The following is a 23,107-nucleotide window of genomic DNA, read 5'->3' as shown; positions in this document are numbered from 1 at the left end:
TAAATATACAGAGGGTAGTTCTCCAAAGTGCCAAGCTTCTCTATAGTTCAAAACTACTCCTATATATACTACTCCTCTTGATCTTCTAGTGAGTTCTTCAAGTCTTGGATGTGGGCCTTAGATCTTGAGTTGAAGCAGTTACAATCTTTAGTGGGCTCAACTTGCAGAAAAGTGTGAGTTAGGCATGGGCATTAGTGATGTTAACGTTAAGTGAAATTGTGGGTTCGAGAACGTTAGTGGCAATCACCTTTTTCACTAACGTTCCAACCCCATATAGTCCATGTTAACTTCAACGTTAGTGGCACTAACATGACCACTAACGTTGCCTTATGAACCTTCGCAAGCGTTATTGGGAATCACCTTTCCCAATAACGTTGCCTTGTGCCCCTCTTTCCCTACGTTAGAGTTCACGTTAGTTTAACTAACATGACTCTTAACGTGGGCATGCCTATCTTCGAGAGCATTAGTGAAACTTACCTTTGTCACTAACGCTCCAAACGCCCCTACTCTCCACGTTAGAGTTCACGTTAACTAGGTTAACGTGGTAGTGAATGCCATCTCCAACGTTAGTGACAAAGGTGAGTGTCACTAACGTTGGCTCATCAATCTTAGCTCCACGTTAACTTTCATGTTAGTGGTCTTAACGTGAACACTAATGTGGGCAATGCTAGCTTGATCCAACGTTAGTGACAAAGGTGAGTGTCACTAACGTTGGCATTGTTCCTCCCTTCCACGTTAGAGTTCACGTTAACTAAGTTAACGTGACTCTTAACGTGGCTAATTGTCAACTTTTGGAGCATTAGTGGTGTTAACGTTTACCACTAATGCTGGAGCTCTCTTTATCTCCACGTTAACTACCACGTTAACCTAGTTAACGTGGCAATTAACGTGGGCTTATGATGGCTTCGCAGGCGTTATTGGTAATCACTTTTCTCATTAACATTTCAAGCTCATTCCCATTCCACGTTAGTGGTCATGTTAACTAGATTAACGTGGCTACTAACGTGGTTCTTCCATGCTTCTTTTGTCCTGAAATCAAGCAAATAAAGTGCATCAAAGCTCTAGCCCAAGTCATGAGATTATGCATCATCAATTTGTCATTCAATCCTTGCAAAATCCTTATGAAATCATGTAAAATTCACAATAGTTGCTTGAATCAAGATGTAAGTGTATTTTCATCCAAAACTTGCCTTATTCACTAAGAAAATACATGAAACTACCCTAAAACAATAAAGAAAAGGTAAGTGAAACTGGCCTAGATGCCCTGGCATCATCCATTCACTCTAATCCCCATGAAGTCACTGCTAAGATGGCGCCAAACTTGCGATTCTCCAAGTTTGGCGCCAAGCTGAAGAACTATGAAGATGGCATTGCGTTGAGTGAAGCCAAACTTAGGATTTTTCAAGTTTGTCACGATCCTAAGGAAAATAAGTGGTCCCCATTCATCTTCAAGGAGCAGCACGAGATCTATTAATTTATTTTGATTAAACTTTATTTTATTTACAAATAGGAAAATATATTATTTAGTTTTAGAAAATATATTTTTCATTAATTAGGATTAGTTAAAAAAGGGAAAAGATTCAGCCCCTCGTCTCTCTTCTCTTTTACGGATTTTATTCTACAGTTTACAGTTTTTCTGAATCCTAGTTTTCTCGCTGAACCATGAGCAACTAAACCTCCATTGTTAAGGTTAGGAGCATTGTTTATTGTATGGATTGATACTGTTACTCTTCTATTTTAATTAATGTTTTGATTTCAATTTCAAGAATTTATTTTCGTTCTTCACTTAAGGATTTGGATAGATCAGAAGAATAGTCCTTATTCTAATTGAATTCTTGTAAACCTTGGAAAAGCAATTTACCTGAACAACATCTTGAAAACAATTTCTCCTAAGTCACTAATTATCTAGACTTAACAGGAGATGTGATATATAATCCTCCTATATTTGGGTAATTAGGGTTTCTGTGGGACATAAACTAGAATTGAACTTAATCCTTTAATTGAACTTAAGTGACCAAGGAATTGGCGGTTAATTAGGTTAGAGGAGACTAAATTGCTAAGGAATTAGGTTTTAGTCATTTATAGTTTTCCATGAATTGAATCTTGCATGATTAAAATAGTTGGTAAGAAATAGAAATCCAGAAGATAAACAACTCTGAAACCTTAACTGTTTTCTCCTATATTCTTCACACCAATTTACTGTTTGCTTTCTAATTTTCTGAATTTACTGTTTAATGCAATTAATTCTCCAAACAGCATTTTCTACTTATCAGACTAAGCCAATCACTCAATCATTGTTGCTTGATCCATCAATTCTCGTGGGATTGTCCCTCACTCACTTGAGGTATTACTTGGTACGACCCGGTGCACTTGAAATTGACTGTGATTAACAACTACTCGTTGTTTGATTGTTTAGATTAGATAATTTTTTCTTTAATTAGTTTTATTTAAGTATTATTAATTTTTATTTTTCATTTCATTTTTTTCTTTATTTTTTGTCTTTTCCTTCATTCTTCCCCCTTCCCCTGTTTACCTTTTTCCTTTCTATTTTATAATTTCGTTTTAATTTAAAAAATTAAAAAAGTAAATAATTAAATAAATAAATAAAAAACAAACAAACAAACGTTCATTTTTATTTTCTTCTTCCCTTTTAAATTTCCTTTTACTTTTTATTTGTTAGGTCCTCCGGTTTTAAATTTCCTTTTACATTCTTTTTTTATTTCATTTTTTCGTTTTTATTTTATTTTATTTTATTTTTTACCGTTGTTTTTCTTTCTTTTGACTTCCGTTTTTTATTTTATTTTATTATTTATTCAGTTTATTGTTTTATTTTATTTTTCTTTTATTTTCATATTTTTTTCTATTTTATTTTATTTTTTTATATTTTTATTTTTTATTTTATTAGTCTTATTTGACTTTTGTCTTTAATTTTTGAAAATTGCATCATATATTTTTCCTTAATTGCTAAAATTAAGTTTGGTCCCCCTGATTATTTTTTTAATTTTTTCCTATTTATTTTTTATAAGTTTTCAAAACTTTTGTCCCAATTTTATTTATAATTTTCAAATTTTACTACTTTATTTATTTAGTTGCTTTATTTTATTTCTTTTACACAGGTTACCTCATTGGAATTCTCTGCACTCTGATGTAGAGATTCCCACTTTTCTTTATTTTCTATTTGTTTTTGAGCAGGAATATGCACAAAGAACCTCTTATTGATTTTGATCCTAAACATAAGAGGACCTTGAGGCAGCGTTTGCAACAGGCTAAAGCTTACAAAGCCGTAGAGAACCTAAGGAAAATGTTTGAGAAGAAAGCTATGGCTACTAATGGTGGGAACCCGAATGATAATGAGCAAGAAAGGAGAATGCTAAGCACATATACTGCACCCACTCCTGACTTCTATGGGCGCAGTATAGCTGTACTTGCCGTTGGTGCAAATAACTTTGAGCTTAAGTCGTAGCTGATCACCCTAGTGCAGCAGAATTGTTAGTATCATGGACTTCTACAGGAGAATCCAAATCTATTCATCTCTAACTTCCTGCATATCTGAGACACTGTGAAGATAAATGGAGTGAATCTTGAGGTTTACAAGCTCATGCTCTTTTCATTTACTGTGAGGATGGAGCAAAGCAGCAGCTTGATTCTTAGCCTAAGGAGAGTCTGGACACTTGGGACAAGGTGGTCAATGGATTTCTGACCAAATTCTTTCCACTATAGAAGCTGACTAAGCTAAGGGTGGATCTTCAAACCTTCAGGAAGATAGATAGTGAGTCCCTCTATAAAGCATGAGAGAGGTATAAGTTGATGATCAGGAGATTCCCTCATGACATGATTTCTGAATGGACCAAGCTGGAGATCCTTTATGATGGCCTCTTTGAAATGGCCAAAATATGTTTGGACAACTCTACAGGTGGTTCATTAAACATGAAGAAGTCGCTTGAAGAGGCTACCGAGCTTATTGAGATGGTTGCTAACAGCCAATATCTTTACTCTTCTGAGAGGAATCATATGAACTCTGGGGCTCCTCAGAAGAAAGGAGTCACGAGCTGGACACCTTGAATACTATTCTTACTCAGAAAAAAGCCATGTCTCAATAGATCAGTATGCTTACTCAGCACTTGAGTGGGATGTAGGGTTTAGCTGACAGTACTCAAAATGCCCCTCTAAAGGCTCCATATGACATTGATGAGCGGATATTTTATACACTTTTTGGCATCATTTTCATATAGTTTTTAGCATGTTTTGTCTAAGTTTTTTTAAGTTTTCATAGGTTTTAGTATAAAATTCACATTTTTGGATTCTACTTTGAGTTTGTGTGTTTTTGTGCAATTTCAGGTATTTTTTGGATGAAATTGAGGAGCTGTAGCAAAAGTCTGACTCAGAGACAGAACTGTCTGGATCTGACTTCCTTGCACTCGAAAGTGCTTTTCTGGAGCTACAGAAGTCCAAATGGAGCGTTCTAAATAGCTTTGGAAAGCTGACTTCCAGAGCTTTCTATCAATGTATAATAGTCCATACTTTATATCAGCATTGAAGGCCCAAAATTGGCATCCAACACCAGCTTCCTGCCCCAGTCCAAGCGTCCAGTGCCCAAAGGAGGAGACCAGCATCCAAACACCCAAAGAGGACCCCCTAGCCAACGTTCAATGCCCTAGAGGCTCATAGCACGTGGATCACATCAAAGCTCATCCCAAACACTCACCAAGTGGGTCCCAGAAGTGGATTTTAGCAATAAAAGACTATTTTACCCTTCTTATGTAATCCTTAGTCATTAGTTTAGTATTTAAGGGATATTTTACATAATATTTGAGGACCTTTATGCCATATTTTCATTTAACATTATATTTTCTATCAATATGAGTTTCTAAACCTCCTAGGTTGAGGAGAGAAGCCCTCTTCAGTTTTATGGATTCATAAAATTATTAGTGTTTCTCTTCAATCCTTGTTTGATTCAATTCTAAAATGTATCTTCGTTCTTCAACTTGATGGAAGGGATGACCCGTGACAATCATCTTCGTTCTTCATACTAAGACTGCATGCCTGAAAACCACCCGTGTTCTTCTTGGGTTCATGCAAATACGTAACTGGAAAGCATCGAACCACCGGCTTGATTATACATCTCTTAGACGGCTACTCCACGACTTCGTTGGGGACTTCTCGAGACACCAGTTCAGCCGAGGTATGGGGAGATTAGGATCTCTGTGGTAGAGGCTAGAATCCAAAGCTGCAGCATTCTCTGATCCGTAAGATTCGACCTTGTCAGTGGCATTTTGAGTAAGATCATTAAGGAGAATGGATTGCAGGAGCTTCACCCTCAATCAAAATGGATCCACACTAACCCTGGGGTTCAGATATGGAGGATATTAGCGACCGCGACCGTACGGCGTTGACCACATACAGCATGCCATAGAAGAAATCATTCACAATTGAAGAAGACAGTAATACCAGAGTTTATCCAGAAGGACAAAGCATCTCCAAGCCTTAACCAGCTTCTTATCATTGATAATAATCAAACCTAGTAATTCCATTTTTATTCATTTTATGCAATTAAACAACATACCAACATCTCCTACTCACTTGACTAAGATATGCAAGATAACCATAGCTTGCTTCAAACCACAATCCTCGTGGGATCGACCCTGACTCGCTCAAGTATTACTTGGACAACCCAGTGCAGTTGCTGGTATAGTTGTACGAAGTGTGGGTATTCGTGCACCAAGTTTTTGGGGCCATTTTCGGGGATTACTCGAGTTTGGACAATTGGCGGATTATCTTGTTGCTTAGATTAGGTATTGTTTTTAATTTTGTTTGAATCTTTTATTTTCTTCTTCTTTTTTTTGAAAAAAAATAAAAAAATAAATTTTTTTCAAAAAACCTTTTCTTTGTTTAATCTTTGTTTTTGGTTTGAGTCTTTTGTTTTTGTTCTTGTTGAAATTTTCAAATTCTTTGAGTCTTTCTTTCAAAAAATTTTCAAAAATAGTTTCATTTGTTTGATTCTTGTGTCAATCTTTAAGTTTCATGTCTTGTGTTTTTTGTTCTTTAAATTTTCAAAAATTGTGTTTTTGGTTTTCAAAAATTCTAAGTTTGGTATCTTTTGTGTGTTCTTGTTTTCTTTGAATTCTTTGAGTTTTGTTCTTGGTGTTCTTCTTCATCTTCAAAGTCTTCTTATTTTTCCTTTTGTTTTGATCTTAAAATTTTTAAGTTTGGTGTCTTTTTGTGTTTTTCCTTCTAATTTTCACATAGTAGGTGTCTTAGATATAAAAATTTTAAGTTTGGTGTCTTTTTATTGTTTTTCTCTTTCTTCATTAAATTAAAAAAAATAAAAAATATCTTTTCTTATCTTTGCATTAATTTTCGAAAATCACAAGCAATTTTTCAAATTTTAATTTCAAAAATCATTATCTCATCTTATCTTAATTTCAAATTTTAAAATTCAAATCTTTTCAAAAATCTTATCTTTTTCAAAATTCAAATTCTAAAATTAAAATTAAAATTAAAATTTCAAAATTTAAATTTCAAATTTCAAATTTTCAAAATTAAACCTTCTTAAAAATCAATTTTTTTTCAAATCATTATCTTATCTTGTTTCAAATTCAAAATTCAAATTTAAAAAAATATTCAAAATTTAATTTTCAAATTTCAAATTTTAAATTCAAATCTTTTTAATTTAAAACTTATCTTCTCTTAACTTCCTTATCTTATATCTCTTACCTAACTTATCTTATCCTTTCTATCTTATCTGCCTTTAAATTGTAAAATTAAATCTTTTTCAAATCTTTTTAATTCTTATCTAGTTGACTTTTTTAATTATTTTTAAATTCAAATCTTTTCTAATCTTATATCTTATCTTGTTTTCAAATCTTTCCTAATTAGTTTCTTATCTTCTCTCTCTTCTTTTTCAAAACTTCTTAACTAATTCTTCTCCCTCCTAATTTTTGAAAATTCTTCCTCTGTTTCTCTCTCTTCTTTTTTGAAATTCCTAATTAAATTTTAAATTCCTTTTAATTCATTAACCTTTATTTTCAAATTACATAAATAAATAAAACAAAAACAAAAATATTTTAATTTTTATTTATCTTTTCTACTTCTAATTCCTCTCCTCTCTACTTCTATTTATTTGAATTCTTCTTCTCCTTCTTCTATTTTTCTTTCTCTTCTTTCTTCACATCTCACAGGGAACCCTCTATTCTTGAACATAGAGCTCCCATTCTCTTATGTCCTTGATTTCTTCTTTTCTTGTTTATGACCAGGAACAGGGATAAGGAACCTCTCTTTAATCTTGATCCTGAATCTGAAAGGACTTTAAGGAGGAGCTTACAACAAGTTAAAGCACCACACTCTAGAAGAAACCTTTCAGAAAATTTTGAACAAGAAACTGAAGACATGGCCGAACATGAAGGAGAGGCAAGAAAGGTTCTTTGTGACTTCACCATGCCTACCTCTGATTTTTATGGCAGAAGCATCTATGTACCTACCATTGGAGCTAACAACTTCGAGCTTAAGCATCTCTGTACCTTCCATGGACTTCTACTGGAAGATCTACACCAATTCCTTTCATAATTCTTGAAAATTCGTGACACTATTAAGACCAATAGAGTGGATCCTGAGGTCTACAAACTTATGCTCTTTCCCTTTGCTGTTAGACACAGAGCTAAGATATGGTTGGATTCTCAACTTAAAGATAGCTTAGACTCTTGGGAAAAGCTGGTCAATGTTTTCTTGGCTAAATTCTTTCCTCCTTAAAAGATGAGCAAAATCAGAGTGAAAGTTCAAACCTTCAGAAAAAAAGAAGATGAATCCCTCTATGAAGCTTGGGAAAGTTACAAGCAATTGATCAGGAGGTGTCCTCCTGATATGCTCTCAGAATGGTCTATCATAGGAGTTTTCTATGATGGTCTGTCTGAGATGTCCAAAATATCATCGGACAGCTATGCAGGTGGATCACTCCACTTGAAGAAAATGCCTGCAGAAGCAAGAGAACTCATTGTGATGGTTGCAAATAACCAATTCATGTACACTTCTTAAAGAAACCTTGTAAGTAATGGGGTACTTCAGAAGAAAGGAGTTCTTGAAGTTGATACTCTGAATGCCATATTGGCTCAGAATAAGATCTTGACCCAGCAGGTTAATATGATCTCTCAGCATTTGATTGGAATGTAAGCTGCAGCTGGCAGCACTCAGGAAGCTTTTTCTGAAGTAGAAGCTTATGAACCTAATCAACCCACCATGGAGGAGGTGAATTACATGGGAAAACCCTATGGAAACACCTACAATCCTTCATGGAGGAATCATCCTAACCTTTCATGGAAGGATCAACAGAAGCCTCAACAAGGCTTCAATAATAATCAAGGTGGAAGGAACCAGAATAGGTTCAACAACTGGCCACCATTCCCATCTTCTCAAGGGAATATGGAGACTCCTAAGCAGAGCCTTTTTGACTTAGCAATTCTAGTCTCCAGCCTCTCTAAGACCACTCATAGTTTCATAACTGAGACAAGATCCTCCATAAAAAATTTGGAGGTGCAAATTGGTCAACTGAGCAAGAGGATCCCTGAGACCCCTCTTGACACTCTTCCAAGTAACACTGAAGTGAAACCAAGAGAAGAGTACAAGGCCATCACCATTGAGGTTGAGGCCAAATCTGGAGAGACTGGGAAGGCACTGAACGCCAGTGAGAAAGATCTCACTAGGCGTTCAACGCCCAAAATTGGTATGAGCCTAGCACTGAACGCCAGTGCGAAAGCCCTCACTGGGTGTTCAATGCCCCAACAGGTAGGGAAGTTGGCGTTGAACGCCAGCCAGGACATCCCTGCGGGGTGTTCAACGCCCAAAAAGGTAAGGAAATTGGCGTTTAACGCCAGTAAGGGTATACAGCATGGGCGTTCAATGTCCAAAGAGCCATCAGAGCTAGCATTGAACACCAGTAAAGGCACACCCTCTGAGTGCTCAATACCCACTCACAAAATCCCTATCTAAGAACTAAAGGAAGCCAAGGCTCATATAGAGACTATAAATGTTCCTTTGCATGCACTTCTGCAATGCATGAGTTCTGATGAACACTCATCATCTGATGAGGATGAAGACACTAGGGAAGAGCAAGTTGCTCGGTACCTAGGAGCTCTCATAAAAGCTGAATGCCAAGCTATTTGGTACAAAGCCTTTGGAGGAAGAACCTCCATTGCTTTCCAAAGAACTCAATGCTTTGGTTCAGCAGAAGCTACCTTAGAAGCTTCCGAATCCTGGACGCTTCCTGATTCCTTGAACCATAGACACCATGACCTTTGAGAAGGCTCTGTGTAACCTAGGGTCAAGCATAAACCTCATACCATTGTCTGTAATAGAGAAGCTAGAAATCTTTTAGGTACAAGCTACAAATATCTCACTATAGATGGCAGAAAAGTCAATGAAGAAGCCATATGGCTTAGTAGAGGATGTCTTGGTAAAGGTTGAAGACCACTACGTCCTTGCAAACTTCATAGTCTTGGATACTAGGGAAGATGAGGATGAATCCATCCTCCTTGGAAGACCTTTCCTAGCCACTACCAATGCTATCATTGATGTAGCTAAGGGAGAATTGATTCTACAACTAGGGAAGGATTACATCTTGTTCATGATGCCTCACCCTAACTCTCCCTCTGAGATAACTGTACAACATTTAGTGTTGCAGCCATCTTTTTCAGTACAGAGCTTTACTAAGTCCCTAAACATAAGAGTTATCTTCACTAAGAAACCAGTCATACCACATACAGTGAGCTGTATCCTATCTCTAGAGCATGTAGATCATTCATGAAAAGATAGAAATAAAGTTCACTATAAGGGGAAAAATTCTAACCCCATATCAACCTCTGTAAGGAGCTAACTGTCCAGCTAATGACGTTAAAGAAGCGCTTGTTGGGAGGCAACCCAACCTTAATTAATTATTTTTATTTTTATTTTCCTTAATTTTGTTTTTCTTTAATTTATTTATTTAGGTTCATAATTATGTGCAGCAGTCAGAACAGAGACAAAAAAAATTTAATAGTGAAAACAGAATACTTTGGATGGAGTGTTGCTGGCGTTGAACGCCAGCCAGGGACCAGACCCTGGGCGTTCAACGCCAATGCAGAGGGCAGAAATTCTGAATTTTCTGGCCTCTCAAGACCAGTGGGTCCCACATCATCTTTACCAACCCCACTTCTTCCTTCTTTCTTTTATACTTCCCCATACACACTTCCTATAAACCCTAGCCCAATCACATCCATATCACTTTCCCAAAACCATCATAACTCCCACCAACCCCCACCCACTTCAAAATAAAATTTCCCTCCCATTTACCCCACCCATGACCAGACCTACCATAGCCCACTCCTATAAATACCCCTCCTTCTAACCCTTCATACACAAACCTCTCATACACATCAAATCCCCCCTTGGCCGAATTGCCTTCTCCCCATATTTCCTTCTATTTTCTTCTTCTTCTACTCCATTCTTCTCATTTCTTTATTTTTGCTTGAGGACGAGCAAAGCTTTTAAGTTTGGTGTTGAAAAAGCACTGCTTTTTGCTTTTCACTACCACTTATGACACCCAAGGTTGGAGAATCCTCTAGAAAGAGGAAAGAAAAGGCAGTAGCCGCCACTTTCGAATCTTGGGAGATAGAGAGAAAGGTGATCCTTGAGGTCTTTTTCAGGCTCAAGAAGAATGAGTATCCGAAAATTTGAAGAGAGATCCGGAGAAGAGGTTGGGAAGTCTTAACCAATCTCATCCAAGAGGTTGGGATCTTAATGGTGCAAGAGTTCTATGCTAATGCATCGGTCAGGAAAAACCATGACATTAGTGTGAACCCAAATCCTAAGAATTGGAGCACCATGGTCCGAGGAGAATCTTAGATTTTAGCCCGAAAAGTGTGAGGTTGGCACTCAACTTGCCTTTGATGCAAGGAGATCCACATCCTTACAGTAGAAGAGTCAACTTTGATCAAAGGCTGGATCAAGTGCTCTGAGACATATGTGTGGATGGAGCATAGTAGAAAAGGAATTCCCAAGGCAAGTCCATTCAACTAAGAAGGCTTGACCTCATGCCCATAGCTAGAAGATAGTTGGAATTCATCCAACGCTCTATTATCCCCACTAGTAACCGATCATAAGTGACTATTGAAAGAGCCACCATGATCCATTACATCATGATTGGAAGTGAGGTAGAAGTACATCCCTCAAGAATTGTACAAGATAGCTGAGAAACCTTCCACCAAAGCAAGTTTTGGCATTCCCACACCTCATCTGTCATCTTTGCAATTCAGCTAGAATTGTCATAGAAGGAGATATCTCCATTGAAGAGGATAAGAACATCACTAAGAAGAGGATGGAGCAAACCAGAGAGCATGCACATGAGCCTGTGTAACTGCCTCAGCATGAGATCCTTGAGATACCTCAAGGGATGTATTTTCGTCCTCAAAGCTATTGGGATCAATGGAATACTTCCATGGGAGAATTAAGCTCTAACATGAATTAGTTGAGAATGGAGCATTAAGAGCATTCCAACATCATCAATAAAATTAGAGAAGATCAAAGGGTTATGAGGAAAGAACAACAAAGACAAATGAGTGACATTGAAGAGATCAAGCACTACATTGGATCCTCAAGAGGGAGCACTAGCTGCCACCATTAAGGTGGATTCGTTCTCTTAATCTCCTTTTCTTATGTTATTTTTCTGTTTTTTGTTATGTTGTATTGGTTGTTCTCGTGTTTTTATTGCGTGATCATTTCTATCCATGTCTTAAAGTTATAAAATGTTCCATATGTCTCTTCCATTACTTAAAAGAAAATTTTATTTGAAAAGAATTGAGAGATACATGAATTTCAAGTTATAAAATAAGAATCATTCAATTATTTTGATATGGTAGCATTGCTTTAGTTTTTTGAATGTATGAATAAACAGTGCATATTTGAAATTGAAATTAAGAATGTTGGTTTTTGAAAGAATGATGAAAAAGGAAAAATATTATTGGTAATTTGAAAAATCCAAAAATTGATTCTTGAAGCAAGAAAAAGTAGCAAAAAAAGAAAAAGAAAAAGCATGTTGTAAAAGAAAAAAAAATATATGCATGCAAAAAAAAAAATAAAAATAAAAAGCAGAAAAAGCCAATAGCTCTTTAAACTAAAAGGTAAGAGCAAAAAGCCAATGACCCTTTAAACCAAAAAGCAAGGGTAAAAGGATCCAAAGATCCTAAGAGTGTGGTTAAGAACTCTGGACACCTCTATCTGGGGATTCTAGTAAAGCTGAATCACAATCCAAAAGGGTTCACCCAGTTAAAGTGTATGTGGCATTTATGTATCTAGTGGTAATACTGGAAAACAAAGTGCTTAGGGTCACAGCGAAGACTCTAAAATCTGTGTTCAAGAATAAAAAAGAATTGAACTAGGAGAGTCAATAATATCATCTGGATCCTAAGTTCCTAAAGATGCCAACCATTATGAGTTTCAATAGATAGTGAGATGCCAAAACTATTCAGAAGCAGAAAGCTACTAAGTCCCGCTCATCTAATTAAAGCTGAGCTTCATTGGAAACTCTGAGATTTATTTTATCTTACTCTTCTTTTTAACCTACTGTGTTCTTAGTTGTTTGGGGACAAGTAATAGTTTAAGTTTGGTGTTGTGACGAGCGGATATTTTATACGTTTTTTGGCATCATTTTCATATAGTTTTTAGCATGTTTTGTCTACGTTTTATTAAGTTTTCATATGTTTTAGTATAAAATTCAAATTTTTGGATTCTACTTTGAGTTTGTGTATTTTTGTGCAATTTCAGATATTTTCTGGCTGAAATTAAGGAGCTTAAGCAAAAGTATGATTCAGAGACAAAGAAAGCACTACAGATGTTGTCCAAATCTGACCTCCTTGCACTCGAAGAGCTTTTCTAGAGCTACAAAAGCCCAAATGGAGCGCTCATAATGACTATGGAAAACTAACTTCTAGAGCTTTCCAACAATGTATAATAGTTCATACTTTATTTCAGCATTGAAGGCCCAAAATTGGCGTCAAACGCCAGCCTCTTGCCCCAATCCAGGTTTAGCGCCCAAAGGAGGAGACCAGCGTCCAAACGCCCAAAGAGGACCCCTTAGCCAGTGCTCAATGCCCTAGAGGCCTCATAGCACGTGGATCTCATCAAAGCTTAGCCCAAACACTCACCAAGTGGGCTCCAGAAGTGGATTTTAGCACTAAAAAGACTATTTTACCCTTCTTATGTAATCCTTAGTCAGTACTTTAGTATTTAAGGGATATTTTACATAATCTTTGAGGACCTTTATGCCATTTTCTCATTTAACATTGTGTTTTTTTTATCAGTATGAGTTTCTAAACCTTCTAGGTTGAGGGGAGGAGCCCTGCTGAGTTTTATGGATTAATAAAAGTATTACTGTTTCTCTTCAATCCGTGTTTGATTCAATTCTAAGATGTATCTTCATTCTTGAACTTAATGAATGGGATGACCTATGACAATCATCTTCGTTCTTTATACTAAGACAGCATGCCTGACAATCACCTGTGTTCTTCTTGGATTCATGTGAATACGTAACTGGAAAGCATCGAACCACCAACTTGATTATACATCTCTTAGACGGCTAATCCACGACTTCGTTGGGGACTTCTCGAGACACCAGTTCAGCCGAGGTATGGGGAGATTAGTGTCTCTGTCGTAGAGGCTAGAACTCAAAGGCGCAACATTCTCTAATTTGGAAGATTCGACCTTGTCTGTGGCATTTTGAGTAGGATCATTAAGGAGAATGGACTGTAGAGCTTCACCCTCAATCAAAATGGATCTACACTAACACTGGGGTTTAGATTTGGAGGAGATTAGCGACTGCGACCGTACGGTGTTGATCACATACAACCTGTCATAGAAGAAATCATTCACAATTGAAGAAGACAGTAATACTAGAGTTAATCTAGAAGGACAAAGCATCTCCAAGCCTTAATGATCTTCGTATCACTGATTATAATCAATATACCAACATCTCCTACTCACCTGACTAAGATCTGCAAGATAACCATAGCTTGCTTCAAACCACAATCCTCATGTGATTGACCCTAACTCGCTCAAGTATTACTTGGACAACCCAGAGCACTTGTTGGTGCAGATGTACGATGTGTGGGATTCGTGCACCAGACATGAATGGTGGCTTCATTCAAGGTGAGAATTATAAATATGCTCAATTTTCTCTTGAACATGTCAACTTTATGGGGAATGCTCCTAGAAACTCGAACAATGATCCATATGCCAAGACCTTTAATCCGGATTGGAGGAATCACCTAAACTTTGGATGGAGAGATGAACCTAAGAGATAGCAGAATTTCAATAATTCTCTGGGTGTTTTTAATTAGAACAACTTTAATAACTGCCAGTTCTAACCCTCTTAGCCTCAGTAAGCAACTTCTCAGTCTCAAAACTAGCTGCAAGTTTTGTACAGGAAACCAGAGCATCACTCAAGAACTTGGAGGTTCAGATGGAACCAATAGCCAAAAAAGTTGCTAAAATTGATCAGAGGACCACTAATAGCCTTCCTGGTAACACAATTCCAAATCAAACAGAGGAGTGCAAGGTTATCACCTTGATAGGTGGACAAGTGGCAAGTACGTAAGTGAAAGAGCATTACCGTCGGCATAGGAATTTCTTCTCGATAAAAGAGAAATAACTTTGTTGCAAGTATAGTTCCAAACTAAAAAGTAATGCTCAATCAAAGTTTAATATAGTTGTCACAAGTCCAAACCAATAAAAATAACCAAGAGTATTAGTCCCGGGTCATTCTCCCTAGGAATTGCAATCGAGTGCCTAATTATTGGTTATAAGATTCAAGGGGTTTGGGTTGATAAAAGGGCAAGAAAATAAATGACAAGAAAAGTAAAGCAAACAATTAAAGAAAGCAATGAATAAAGAGAGACATTCGTGGCAAGGATTGAGAATCTAGGCTTTCTAACCTACTCACTAACTATAATACAATAGTTAACAAGAGCTAATCCTATTAAGTCATCTTCAACATTGGAAGAAGGTATAATGTTATCTTCACATGAAAGAAAGTCAAATAAGACTAGTTAATCTCAATCAAAAAGTCATAATTAACTTACTAATTGAATTAACAAGAGATTAGAGTCAATGGAAACAATATTAACTAACAACTCTAGATCACCAACCTAAGTTGGGTATTAGTGACTCAAGATTGCTTAATTTCTCTTTCCAAGCTAAGAATGCTTAAAAAGCTACTCTGAACCTAAGCCAAGCATTTCATCAAACACTTGGAAGGAACAAAAGGAAAGTATGGTAAAATTGCAATAATAATAAAATCTGCTACTACCAAATGCAAGAATTTAACAATAACAACTCAAACAAGCATTAAGGGAACATAAAACATAAAACTGCATTAAAAGAAAATCAAAGTAACAAGAGTGCATAAACATAAAAGTTACATAAAAGGAAAATTAACGAGAGAATTAAGAAGAATAAAGATGTAAGAACAAGAAATTATAAAGAAAACAAGATGATAACAAGAAATTAAATCTAAATCTAAAAGGAAAATTAACCTAAGAACCCTAATTCTAGAAAACTACCTACAACATGATGCTAAGCTAATCTAATTGCTTCCCATTTGACCCATCTTGATTTTTGCATGAAATAGCCTTAGAAATGAGTTGGATTTTGGCCTGGGAAGCTCAGAAATCACCCCCAGCGAATTCACTTTAATGAGGCCACGTGATCAGCGTCACGCGTGCGCGTGCGCGTCGCTGGCAAATTCCCTCCTCACGCGTACACATGGGTGAAGTGTGCTCATGGCTTGAATTTCCTCTCCACGCGTACGCGTGGGTGACACGTGTGCATGGCCTTTAATTCTCCAAATGTTCATTTCTTCATGAATTCTCCACTTTGCATGCTTTTCTCTTCACCTCTTCCATCCAATCCTTCCCTTATAAGCCTGAGATCACTCAACAAACATATCAAGGCATCGATGGAATTAAAGTGAATTAAATTTAGCTATTTAAAGGCCTAAAAAGCATGTTTTCACTCTTAAGCACAAATTTAAGGAGAATTACAAAACCATGCTATTTCATTGAATAAATGTGAGATAAGTTGATAAAATTCCTTAAATTACGCACAAGATAAAACAAAAAATTAGGGTTTATCAAACCTCCCACTCTTAAACCAAGCATGTCCTCATGTTAAACTCAAGAAAGAAACAAAGGGTATCAATATGTATTCAATGCAAACCATCTATATGCAATCTACCTACATGTGATCTATCTACAAGAATGCATCTACTTGGTCAAAATAAATCAATTCCCAAGAATACATATATGAACACAAGGGCTAAAGGTATTAAAAACCAAATCAAATCCACAATTGAATTGAGTTATTGAAAATAGTTTACAAACTTGCAAGAAAATAGATGATCATAGGTGAAAATATGTAATTGAGCGATCGAACCCTCATCGGATGTGTATCCGCTCTAGTCACTCAACTGTATAGGGTTGATTCACTCAATTCTCCTCTACTCATGCTTTTCAAGATTTGTTTTTAATCTAACCATCAACAATTATTCCATGCATGCATACAAATATCATGAGGACTTATCCATAGGTTGTAATAGGGCTAGGGTCAAGGCAAGATTGTATTTGGTCAAGTAAACTTGAAATTTGAATCTTTGATTAACTTAAACTTTCCACTTAACCTTCAACAACCTATACAATTCTAATACAAACCTAGCTACCCATTCTTCACTTTTTTCACACACTCATGCATTCTCTTTTTTTAGCACAACCCATATGCATTGATCATCATTGAACTTTACTTTAGGGCATTTTGCTTTTCTTTTTCTTTTTCTATTTTCTACATTTTTTCTTTTATTTTTCTTTTGCTTTTTTTCTTTTTCTTTTTGATGAATTATATACAATGGTACCAATGCATATGGTTTAAATATTTAATACATGAGTATGTACCCAATTCCCATGATTTTTAACAAAAATACAAAAACACACTTTTACCTCTACCCAATGTTCCCAACTCTCCCACAATTAAATGATAAACATTCTCACTAGCCTAAGCTAATCAAAGATCCAAACAAGGGACATTTATTGTTTTTTGCTTTAAGGCTTGTAGTGTGCTAAAATTAATAACAAATGGGTTTAGCATAGATTCAAAGTTGGCTAAGAATGGAAGATAAAAGGGTGAGCTATTTGGGTAAGTGAGATATTTGAAATGATGACTTCAATCATATAAGTGCATTCATACATAAAATAATGGACATAAAGAATCAAACAAATCAAAGATTACAATCATAGAAAGAGAATAATACCAAAAGAATGGAAATAGTGGTTATGTGATGTAACGACACAATTAGGCTCAAAACTCACATGCTTATGTGTTCTTTGCTCAAAAACATGTTCCACAATGTATAATTCAAGCAAGTTTCATATTTTTTTTCAAATCAATTGGGGTGCCCTATAGATAAAATCTTTGGAAAATTTTATTATTTTAACTAAGCTTATTATATATATGCAAACTAAGAAAATGCAACTAAAATTCTAAAAGACCTAAGAATGAAATGAAATGCAAAAGTGTTGGGATTAGAAATTTGTCACCCAAAAATGCTGACTGGTCGGACGACCTCCCCACACTTAAAAGTTTGCACCGTCTTCGGTGCATTCAAAGATGAGCAAGGGGGTACGGCGACTATACGGGTTGCCACCTTCAGCTGGTGGATCAACTGGCTGCTGCCTGTTTTTCCTCTCGCTTCCATTTTTCCTTATGAAAAATCGTCCTAAGCAATAGGAAAAAGGATATAATAAGACAAGTACATGCACACGCAAGGAAGCATAGATTGTTTAAATGAGGTGATGATCACTAAAATGAAGTGAGTGACTCAACGTATGACATTGATGAAAAATAGGTGTGTGAGTTCTAAGATGCATGCAGTTTAGAACACACACACTAGCATAGAGAGCTATGTCACGAATACACAAAGAAAGTATGCACTTAACTCATTCTAGTGTGCTTGATATGCTTTTAAAGAAACTTGTAAGTTGAGACAACCAAACAAGTAATAAAGAAGCATAAAAGCATTCAAGCAATAAATGAGCAATTGTGAATTGGATAATGAATGGACATTGATTGATGTGTAAGGAGGCTTAATGAACAAATGAATAATACAAATCACACATCAACCAATGTCATACTTTGAAGTTTTTTTGCAATACCTAAGTGACATAAGGGTGGAAGACATGTGTGCTATGGAACTTAGGAAAAGAGATATAAAAGTTAAAATCAATCACATAGCAAGCACGGTGCACAAAGCTTTACAAAGCTAAAAAATATGTTGCTAGGTAAGCTTTCGATCCAATTTCACAACTCCAAAATCTCAATGCATGAAATAGGTGATGTGAATAAGGATCAATCATAACAAGCATCACTTAATAAAAAAAAATGCATTGATAATACACTAGTGCCTAATCATAATGAAATGCTTTAAATCACATGGTGGCCAAAACATGCAATTTAAAAGATTTAGAGCACTTTGAAGGCAATGTCATACACTTGGTATTCAAAAACATTAAGTATTAAGAACTCAAAACCAGGTAACAAAATATAACCTCAACAAAAGAGATCCAAGAATAAATATAAACAACAATTATGCTAAAATAGCATCAAGTTAATAATAAGCAGCCATGAATAGCAAACAAGATCAATAATCCAACACTTATAATGAAAAAAATAGAAAAATAAACATAAATCAAACTAACTAAATAACTAACTAGCTAACTAACAACTAACAAACTAAAGAAAATAATGGTAGATGGTGAATGGTAGTGTTGGATGATGGATGAAGGATGGAAAGAAAAGAGGAGAAGAGAGAAAGTGGAAAGAAATGGAGAGAAGAGAAGAAAAGAAATGAGTGAAATAGGGCAAGGGTGTCACGCGTATGTAGGAATGGTAAAATAGGTTGCGACACATACGCATCGTCGACGCGCATGGGTGAGTGCAGAGAGAGATAAGTGACGCATACGCGTGGGTGACATGTACGCGTGGGTCAAAATTGTGCTAGAGGCACAATTTTAGCACACCCCACATGTAACTCTCTGGTTTTTGCACGGGGCATGAAAAATTTTGGGATCAAGTGTACGCGTGGGTGAGGCATACGCGTGAGTGGTTGAAAACTTGGGGGTTACGCGTACGCGTGGGTGACGTGTACACATCGATGGGTGCTCTGTTTTTCAAAAGTTTCCACTTTCTTGCACCAAACCAAGCATTCCAAGCCTCCAAACAGCTACTAAAATACTATAAAACCTTATTTAACATACTAGACACCCAAATAAACTCAACAAATTAACTAATTTACCCATATGTACAAAAGAGAAAAAAATGAAAAGAGTTTACATGGTGGGGTGTCTCCCACCTAGTACTTTTATTTATTGTCCTTAAGTTGGATTTATGGGGAGCTATTCATCAAGGTGGCTTGTGCTTGAATTCATCTTAGAACTTCCACCAATGCTTGAATCTCCAATAAGCTCCATCATTCAAAATTAATAGCTCTAAGCTTTGATGTAGTTCTTCACAAACCATGAGCTCCCAAAATTGATCCTCTTCTTGTAATTCGGGATCCCTCACTTTGTTTTCACACCCGTCTTCAAGTTGATCATGGTGATTCCATCCGGGTAGTTTATTCTTAGAATTCTCACTTAAGCTTCCAAACAGCTTCCTAGACCCATTCAATGTAACATGACTCCAACCCTTGCAATTTAACCTTGAGCATACAACCATATTGAACATAGAATGATGTTTCCAACCACTAACCATCTCCCTTTCGCTCTTTAAGCCACAAAGAGCTCTAAGTTTCCCATCCATCTCAAGCAAACCATATTCAAGTGGAATAATAAATCTTAGAGATAAGAGGTTTACCCACTTGAATGAAAGGATGTATTGTGATGGCTTGGGGAGAGGTGTCTCCAATGTCCTTGCAAGCTCTACTCCCTTGCGTTCTTCTTTGACAACTTTCACCTCCTTGCAAGCTTCTTCAATTTTAACCTCTTCCTCTTGGTAGCTTCTTTCGAATTCAACCTCTTCTTCATCGCTTACCAAGGGTATGGAAGGTTGGACACATTCTTCTATGATCTCAATTTCATGTCCAATGGGAGAGGATTCAATTGTAGATAGAAACTCATCAATGATTGTATCCATCTCCTGATCAACCTCTTTAAAGTCTTCAACCATGATATGTTTTGGAGGTTGTACACCCTCCTCAACATCAATATCAAGCTCCCTGGAAGAGGGCTGTATAATTCTACAATCCCATGAACTTTCAACATCTTCCAAATCTTCAACCGCTCCATCTGGCTCAATGGTCTCTACCCCCTCCCTTTGTTGCAATTCTTGCTCCAACTCCTCTTCTTCACCTTCAAGCTTCAAGTTCACTCCCTCACTATGCTCCTTGGTTAATCCTCCACATTTGTCAATGGGAGTACTTGGGATGCATAAGCTTCAAGTTTACTCCATGTTCTTGCAAGAAGGTTTGGAGAGCTTCATCCATTGGAGGAGGTGGTAGAAAAGAGGGTTTATTGTTTGGGGAAAAGAGTTCATAATTGGAAGGTGGTTCATCTTGGTAAGGGTATGAAGATAGTGTATATCGAGGTGGTTCTTGAGAGTAATTGTGTTTGAATTATTGTGGTTCTATGTATGGTTCATATGGCTCATAAGGTGGTTGGTATGGTGGATACGGATTAGGGTCATATGGAGGTGTTTGGTGGTAGGGGGCTTGTGAGTATAGTGGTTCAAAACTATGTTGAGGAGGTGGTTTATAGGCATATGGTGATTGTGGTTGACAACCACAATGAGTGTCACCACATCCATTAGGTTAATATGTATTAGGAGTTGGATTATACCTATAAGAAACCAGAGGAGGTTGTTGCCAAGAAGAGTGATCAATTCCTTGAGTCTTCTCCCATCTTTTGATTATTCCATCCTTGATGCATGTTGTCATTGTTGTTCCCATTTCCTACAACATAATTTGAACCAAACTCAAAGCCAAAGGGGTGAGAATTCATAGTAGCATGAGAAAACAAAAACAAAAACTAACAAGAAACAAAGAAAACCAAATCCTAAAACTAGCAAACAAGCCAAAAATCAAGCTATTCACAATATTGACATATATATACAATAACCAATAACAAGCACACATTGCAATTCCCTGGCAACGTCGCCAAAAACTTGAAAGCGCATTACCGTCGGCTTAAAAATTTCTTCTCGGTAAAAGAGAAATAACTTCATTGCAAGTATAGTTCCAAACCGACAAGTAATGTTGAATCAAAGTTTAATATGGCTGTCACAAGTCCAACCCAATAAAAATAACTGAGAGTATTAGTCCCGGGTCATTTTCCCTAGCAATCACAATCGAGTGCTTAATTATTGGTTATAAGATTCAACGGGGTTGGGTTGATAAAAGGGCAAAAAAATAAATGACAAGAAAAGTAAAGCAAACAATTAAAGAAAGCAATGAATAAAGATAGTCATTCGTGGCAAGGATTGAGAATCTAGGCTTTTAACCTAGTCACCAACTATAATATAATAGTTAACAAGAGCTAATCCTATTAAGTCATCTCCAAAATTGGAAGAAGGTATAATGTTATCTTCACATGAAAGAAAGTCAAATAAGACTAGTTAATATCAATAAAAAAGTCCTAATTAACTTAATAATTGAATTAACAAGAGATTAGAGTCAATGAAAACAATATTAACTAACAACTCTAGATCACCAACCTATGTTGGGTATTAATGACTCGAAATTGCTTAATTTCTCTTTCCAAGCCAAGAATGCTCAAAAATCTATTCTAAACCTAAGCAAAGCATTTCATCAAACGCTTGAAAGGCACAAAAGGAAAGCATGGTAAAATTGCAATAATAATAAAATCTACTACTACCAAATGCAAGAAATTAACAATAACAACTCAAACAAGCATTAAAAGAACATAAAACATAAAATTGCATTAAAAAAATCAAAGTAACAAGAGTGCATACACATAAAAGTGACATAAAAGAAAAATTAACAGGAGAACTAAAAAGCATAAAGATATAAGAATAAGAAATTATAAAGAAAACTATATGAGAATAAGAAATTAAACCTAAATCTAAAAGGAAAATTAACCTAAAAACCCTAATTCTAGAGAGAAGAGGGAGCTTCTCTCTCTAGAAACTACCTATAACATGATGCTAAGCTAATCTAATTCCTCTCCCTTTGACCCATCTTGATTTCTGCATGAAATAGCATCAGAAATGAGTTGGATTTGCGCCTGGGAATCTCAGAAATCTCCCCCAGCGAATTCACTTTAATGAGGTCACGTGATCAGCGTCACGCATGCGCGTGGCTTGAATGTCCTCTTCACGCGTACGCGTAGGTGACCCGTGTGCGTGGCCTTCAGTTCTCCAAATGCTCATTTCTTCATGAATTCTCCACTTTGCATGCTTGTCTCTTCACCTCTTCCATCCAATCCTTCCCTTATAAGCCTGAAATCACTTAACAAACATATCAAGGCATCGAATGGAATTAAAGTGAATTAAATTTTCCTATTTAAAAGCCTAAAAAGCATGTATTCACTGTTAAGCACAAATTTAGGGAGACCTACAAAACCATGGTATTTCATTGAATAAATGTGAGATATGTTGATAAAATCCCTTAAATTACACACAAGATAAACCACAAAATTGGGGTTTGTCAGTAAGCACAAGTTACTGAGGAGCCGGTTAAAAAAAAAAAGCTCCGGAGCAGACTAAAGACACAGTAGTACATGCTCCTCCAAGGCATGCTGACAATCCTTTTCCAGTCACTCTTGACACACATCCAGCATTAACTAAGGCTCCTAAGTACAAGCTTAAGATGCCATATCCTCAGAGACTTCGAAAGGAGACTAAGGACAAGCAGTTTTCAAAGTTCTTAGAAGTTTTTATAAAGTTGTAAATTAATATTCCTTTTGTTGGGGTTTTATAGCAAATGCCTCTATATGTTAAATTTATGAAGGAGTTGTTGTCAATGAAGAAGCCTTTAAAGGGAGATAAGATAGTGGTCATAACCAAGGAAAGTAGTGCCATAATTCAGAAT

General features: G+C 36.3%; 1 non-coding gene across 1 annotated transcript; it reads right to left on the bottom strand.

The window, feature by feature from the left end:
* Window positions 1-7,755: 7,755 nt before the first annotated feature.
* On the bottom strand, window positions 7,756-7,862 carry LOC112713441 (small nucleolar RNA R71). Its single transcript, XR_003158414.1, has one exon. It is a non-coding gene; the product is annotated as a small nucleolar RNA R71 (small nucleolar RNA).
* Between the last annotated feature and the right edge of the window lie 15,245 nt (window positions 7,863-23,107).

Source organism: Arachis hypogaea, chromosome 9 (genome assembly GCF_003086295.3).
Source record: "Arachis hypogaea cultivar Tifrunner chromosome 9, arahy.Tifrunner.gnm2.J5K5, whole genome shotgun sequence".
Taxonomy (NCBI): domain Eukaryota; kingdom Viridiplantae; phylum Streptophyta; class Magnoliopsida; order Fabales; family Fabaceae; genus Arachis; species Arachis hypogaea.
This window is presented reverse-complemented; position numbering and strand designations above follow the sequence as displayed.